The sequence below is a fragment of the Rhinoderma darwinii genome, chromosome 1, assembly GCF_050947455.1.
Source record: "Rhinoderma darwinii isolate aRhiDar2 chromosome 1, aRhiDar2.hap1, whole genome shotgun sequence".
Taxonomy (NCBI): domain Eukaryota; kingdom Metazoa; phylum Chordata; class Amphibia; order Anura; family Rhinodermatidae; genus Rhinoderma; species Rhinoderma darwinii.
The window spans coordinates 216,183,874-216,191,332 of NC_134687.1; positions in this window are offsets into that span (position 1 = coordinate 216,183,874).

Below are 7,459 nucleotides of genomic sequence, written 5' to 3' on the forward strand. Positions count from 1 at the left end.
GCCTTAACCCGTTTGCTGTCAGAGGTACATGGGCATTGTAAGCCTCTGTGGTAGCCAGTACAATTTTTACACTTTTTAAAATGTACAAATAGAATGCTAAAATCTTATTATATACCTATTCCCATATATTTTCTGAAATCAGACAGTAGACAAAAGCATTAAAACACATTAACAAATGACTGTACCCTTTAAACAATTTGTATTTCCTGAAGACAGAATATCTGAAGAATGTAAAAGTTCTGTATAATAGTTTCAGTCATGAGCACCTTCATGCAACTTTGCGAAACAGTTATGGAAGTTGAAGCGTTGAACCAAAAAAGCTGACCTGAGCAGATTATCATCAAAAGACCTTCCAACATTAACTCTAACTCCAAAATCTTTATAATTACTTGAAGAGGCTCTGTCACCAGATTATAAGTGCCTATCTCCTACATACTGTGATCGGCGCTGTAATGTAGATAACAACACTGTTTTTTATTTATCTAATTTTTGAGGAAGTTATGAGCAATTTTAGATTTATGCTAATGTCTTTCTTAATGCCCAACTGGGCGTTTTTTAACTTTTGACCAAGTGGACGTTACAAAGAGAAGTGTATGACGCTGACCAATCAGTGACCAATCAGCGTCATACACTTCTCTCCATTCATACTCAGCACAGAGTGATCTAGCGAGATCATGCTGTGCTGTCACATACACCCACATTAACTTTACTGAAGTGCCTTGACAGTGAATAAACATCACCTCCAGCCAGGACGCGATGTCTATTCACAATCCCGACACTTCGATAAAGTTTGTGTGGGACTTAATCGCTGCACAGCGTGATCTCGTGAGATCACGCTACTGCTGTCATTCATAGGGTGATCTCGCGAGATCAAGCTGTGCAGCGATTAAGTCCCACACAAACTTTACCGAAGTGTCGGGATTGTGAATAGACATCGCGTCCTGGCTGGAGGTGATGTCTATTCACTCTCAAGACACATCAGTAAAGTTAATGTGGGTGTATGTGACAGCACAGCATGATCTCGCTAGATTACGCTGTGCTGAGTATGAATGGAGAGAAGTGTATGACGCTGATTGGTCAGCGTTATACACTCCTCTTGGTCAAAAGTTAAAAAACGCCCAGTTGGGTATTAAGAAAGTAATTAGCATAAATCTATAATTGCTCATAACTTCCTCAAAAATTATCGTTGTTCAAAATAAAAAAAACACTGTTGTTATCTACATTACAGCGCCGCTCACATTATGTAGGAGATAGGGCACTTATAATGTGGTGACAGAGCCTCTTTAAATCAGATGGTTGCAACAGTCTTATTTACAGCCATGACCACCTTCATGCAACTTTGGTGTGAATTTTTGAAACTGCAGGCTGAAACAAAGTCATCACTTACTGAAATCACTTAAATTATAGCATTATATTTGAAATTCATTTAACTGTTTTTGGCAGATTTAGGCTTTGACACTAGAGCATGCTCAAATGTGTTATGCAGTATACCTGTATGTACAGATGAGCATTACCATCATTTTATAGGTAGTAAAATCTTAAAGGCTATCCAAAATGTATTGCTTCGGTCTTGATAGGAGTAGTAGATAACAAACAATAAAATTATAAACCGTCAAAAAGTATGTTCACCTTTACAAGGAGGGGCTGTGTGTGACACTCTGTATAAGGGGGGCTGTCTGTGGCACTCTGTACAAGGGGAGGATGTGTGGCACTCTACGAGGGTGGGCTGTGTGACACTATCTACAAGAGGGGGTGTTTGGCGCTATCTACAGGGGACTGTGTGTGTTGGGCTATCTACGGTGGGCTGTGTGTGGTGCTATCTACAGCTGGCTCAACTGGGGCATTATTAGTCCTTGTTCACATGGCGCTCAAAAAAACCGACGTGTAAACGTAAAAATTGCTAGCGTTTTTGTAAAGCGCTTTTTAAAAACACAGGCGTTTTTGCCACATTTTTTTACGTGTTTTTTGCAAGTTGTCGGTGCTTTTTTGGTAATTAGGACTCCCATTGACTATGAGAATTAGGCAAATTTTTGGTGTATTTTCGACTCGTTTTACAAGCCAAGCAATTGACCTGACGCTTCTATTTTACATGACGCATTTTTAAATACGCTCACGTAAAATAAAATGCTCTATATGAACTAAAATGCGCTTTCCATCGATGTCAATGGAAAGCTTAAAGCATGCGTTTTTGCGTTAAAACACATAAAAAAAGTGTGGAATAAACCCTGTGTGAACAAGACCTTACTGTGTGGGGGCACGGTTACTGAGGGGGCACTTTTATTGTGTCAAGCACTGCGGGATCATTATTACCAACTGGGGCACTGGGGATTATTATAAATGTAACTACACCTTAAGGGTATGTTCACACGAGGGCGTCCGTAACGGCTGAAATTACGGGGATGTTTCAGCCTGAAAACATCCCCGTAATTTCAGCCGTAACGGCATGTGCAGGCGCTTGAACGCCGCGTCAATTACGGACGTAATTGGCGCTGCTATTCATTGGAGTCAATGAATAACGGCTCCAATTACGGCCAAAGAAGTGACAGGTCACTTCTTTGACGCGGGCGTCTATTTACGCGCCGTCATTTGACAGCGGCGCGTAAATTACGCCGCGTGTGAACAGACAAACTTCTGCCCATTGCTTTCAATGGGCAAATGTTTGTCAGCGCTATTGAGGCGCTATTTTCGGACGTAATTCGGGGCAAAAACGCCCGAATTACGTCCGTAAATAGGCCGTGTGAACATACCCTAACAGTTAAGCGAGTGGTTACACTTATACAGTCTTAGGCCCCATGCACACGACCGTAAAAAACCTCAGTTTTGCGGACCGCAATTGTGGTCCGCAAAAACTGACCCATTCACTTTCATTGAACACTGACACCTTTCCGTAGCACTACGGAAGGGTGTCAGTGCCGTGGAAATGTTCCGGGAATTATGGAACATGTCCGTTCTTTCGCATTTTGTGGGCCGTGCTCCCATACTTTGTATGGGAGCACGGCCCGAAAATGCGGCTGTCAGTCAGCGGCTGGCCGTGCCCGCAATCGCGGGCCGTGATTGCGGGCACGGTCGTGTGCATGGGGCCTTACAATTATAATCGGCCCTTTGAAGGCAACCATAAGGCTGATGTGGCCCTCGGTGAAAATTAGTTCGACACACCTGGTATAGATGCTTGTATTTAAAGGGCAACTATCTCACGACAGTGTCCATTTAAAGAAAAAGTAGTATTGATGCCCAGAGCAACCAATCAGAGATCAGCTTTAATTTTCTAAACTGCACTAGAAAAACATTGGTTGGTATGGCCGACAAGACGTGAAGACGACTGTCTCTTTGTGACAGTTTATATAACTATGGGCCCATATATGCATCTGCCCATTACTTTATTTAGTTTTTTCATAAAAAAATTGAAAAGTATAATTATGATAATAATCACTATCATAATAATCATCTTAATGATTGTAAATGACCATAAGAGATAAAGCCAGAACAGTCGATCAGTCTGTGGAATATTTCAGTGTTGCATATGCAGATAAAGTAGCTGCAACTCGTCACCTCATTCTTTTCTTGTACATGTAGCCCTAGCAAAGTAGTGTAAAATAATGACCGGACCATGTATGATTGACAGCATGCTCTCCATTAAAGCCTCCCTCTATTATATTTGTACCTACCAGCCGCTGAACTTCCTGCGCTGTGCTTTTCAAGTCTAACTGATAGTTATGTGCCTATTGTAAACATTTTTTCCCCATAACAAATTACATCCAGAAAAATATAGGTTTAAAAACTAAGGGTATGTGCACACACACTAATTACGTCCGTAATTGACGGACGTATTTCGGCCGCAAGTCCCGGACCGAACACAGTGCAGGGAGCCGGGCTCCTAGCATCATACTTATGTACGATGCTAGGAGTCCCTGCCTCGCTGCAGGACAACTGTCCCGTACTGAAAACATGATTACACTACGGGACAGTTGTCCTGCAGCGAGGCAGGGACTCCTAGCATCGTACATAAGTATGATGCTAGGAGCCCGGCTCCCTGCAGTGTGTTCGGTCCGGGACTTGCGCCCGAAATACGTCCGTCAATTACGGACGTAATTAGTGTGTGTGCACATACCCTAATAGGCAGAGCTATAGAAGCCTGGCATAATCTATGTTCTGTGAAAGAAGTACAAGGAATGATATGCCATCTAGTGGAGAAAGAGAGATAGAACTTATGCAGGTAGCTCAAAGACTTAAGGTGAGATTCATTCAATTTTAAATTTACTATTTTGTTTTGTAACAAATAGAAAATGAAATACATACAAATACATAAAAATGGAATGTTTGGAACAACTAAAAAAAACTTCAATCATCAGGAAGATTTTTCTATCTGTATATAAAAGGATAGCTTGTGTTTAAAGAGTATTTTTTTTTGTTACTAGATTTTTATTTTTCCTAATGTGTTACTTGTTTAATTGGAACACTGGAAACTTATGTTTCAGCTACCATGAACTCAAATAAATATATTTCTTCCCCCCCATCCTCTTTTGCAGTTAGGACTGCACTTATACATTTAACGTGGGAGGCGTAGGTGCCAAGAAGATGCAGACATAGTATTGTAGAAAGTTTTCATCACCACTATGCCACCTGAATAGTTCTGAATGTTGGTATGATACTGGGTAGTCTGTGTCAAGCAGTTGATTTTATGGTACCAGCAAGCCTTGTGGTCTAGTGTATTAAATGGGTTCAAGCATCCCTGATGGTGAAGGGAAGTAAATTGGTAAAGCCAGGGCAGTAAAGATGCCAGGATAACTTCTGCTCTTGGCTGGGTAGTAAAGGGGCATACCTGTTAGCATAATGTAGCGATGGGGTTCATATTTCATACCTTGATACAGTGAAAGCTCTGAACGGGGTTTAGGGGGCCCCGCTCTAGAGATAGGCACAGGTCCCAGAGGTGGGACCCGCATCTATCGGACATTTATGGCATATCCTGTTGATATGCCATAAATGTTAAAGAAGAGCAAACCCCTTTATAAGGCTATGTTCACACTGAGTTTTTTTGATGAGTTTTTTTATGCAGAAACCGCGCCGCAAAACTCGTCAAAAACGGCCCGAAAATGCCTCCCATTGATTTCAATGGGAGGCGTGGGCGGTTTCCTCCTGCGGCCTCGCGGGAGAAAGAAGGAACATGCCCTATCTTCGGGCGCTTACGCCTCTGACCTCCCATTGACTACAATGGGAGGCAGAAAAAGTGTATTTTGCGGCGTTTTATGCCCGCGGCGCTCAATGGCTGCAGGCGAAAAACGCCACGAAAATCGGCGTGCAGGGAGAGTAAAATCTGCCTCAAACTTCCATACGGAAATTTGAGGCAGAAATTCCGCCTGCAAAAAACTCTGTGTGAACATAGCTGTCCACTGAGCTCCACTCCACTCCAAACATTTTCTACAGACAGGGCAGCAACCACTACCTCCTACTTCTTTTTATTTTCAGTCAGTCCCCTTCACGACGTTCAGCACACACACCACAGGGTAAAAGCACCAGCAGGCTCAGGGGGGCGGAGCAAGAAGAACCCTAACCCCGATTGTCTGAGAGGCTCATCCATCCAGTATTAGGCTTAATTTCAGCAGCGCCGCTATCCCATATCAATAACTGGTCCGAAAATTGCGATGCTGCTTGCTAGGTGCGGAGCGCTCTATCTGGTGGTCTTGGTCACCTAGTGAGCGTCACTGTCAGATGTTGCACTGCATCTGACAGTGATTTGTGCAGCGATTACGAAAATTGCACAAAAAAAGGATACAAAACATGAAAAAATAGTAATGATAGGCTATATTCTCACAGTGCGGTCAAATCACGTTTTTGCCGCGATTTGGAAAAAATTTTAGCACAAAAAAATAGGATTTGACCGCACTGTGTAACTAGACTAAGGTCTTATTCAGACAGCCGTGTTTGGTCCGTGATATACGGAGAGTGTATCGGCTGTATTTTCCTGGCCGACTACAATTCATGGAGCCGGACTCCTAGCATCACAGTTATAAATGCTGCTAGGAGTCCTTGCCTCTCCGCGGGAATACTGCCCCATACAGTAATGATGTTTTCAGTACGGGACAAGGGACAGTATTCCCACGGGAAGGGAGGGACTCCTATGATTATAGATAACTGTGATGCTAGAAACCCGGCTCCCTGAACTATGGTCGGTCCGGGAAATATGGCCGATACACGGTCCGTATATCACAGACCGAACATGGACGTCTGAATAAGGCCACTTATTCTATTTTTGGTGCGGATTGCGCACTGAAAATTCACTACAAATTACAATGTAAGACTAAGTTCAGACGAACGTGTGTAAAATTAGCCAGGAATAACGACCGTTTTTCACGGCCGATTTGCACCCGTGCGGGATCCGTGAAAATGCACAAAAATAGGACATGTCCTATTGTTTTACAGGCCCTTCACATGGTACATTAAAGCAACGACCATGTGAATAACCCCATTGAAATACATGCAGCCGTGTGACGGCCATTAAAAAAACGTCCTTCACACGGATGATTAACACGTTAGTCGGAATAAGCCCTAACTCATGTGAATGGGGTTTGTCAAAACCCCATGCACGTGCAGCAGAAAAAAATCTGCATGGAATTTAAGACATGCTGTTGATTTATAACCCCTTAACGCAATATCACATAACTGTACATGATCAGGGTTAGGAATGTATGAGAAGTATAGAGCGAGCTCACGGGCTGAGCTCGCTCTATACACAGCGGGTGACGACTGTGTTACGCAGCCATCACCTCACTGCAACACCTTTACACCTTAAATGCCTTTAAAGGGTTAGAATCAGGGGGGCGCCCCCCGCGGCACGATCAGCTGTTAACAACAGTTGTTATAGCAGCCTGGGGGCCTAAGGAAAGCCCACAGGTCTGCCATCTTTGTTACTCCTTTGAAGCTCTGCCTCTGGCAGGGCTTCAAAGGAGACTGTCAGAATCACGATATACTGCAATACATTAGTATTGCAGTATATCATGCAGTGGATGATCATTGCAGTGGATCGCTGCTTCAAGTCTCCTAGGGGGACTAATAAAAAAAGTAAAAAACAGTTAAATAAAGGTTTTTTTTATGTTCCAAAAAAATTAAGTTTTAAAAGTTCAAAAAAGTTAACATAATTGGTATCGCCGCGTTCTTATAAGTCTGAACTATCACAATATAGCTGTTCTGTTCTCCTTATGTGTCACAGGGGCATAAGTTGACAGGCAGTAAAATTCTTTCCCAGCAATTCATTGACTCAGGAGCGATGTCCAAACTTTAACTTTTATTGCAAGGATAGTGTGAAACTAAGAAACAGAAAGATAATGTGCTTACTGTAGTACACCAGCATGTAACAACACACTACTATACAAAGCTTTGTAAACATGAACATGTGCATGATATACAAGTACATGAGCACAGAGATGATGAGTGTAGATAGACAGACGGACACAGGAATGCTGTC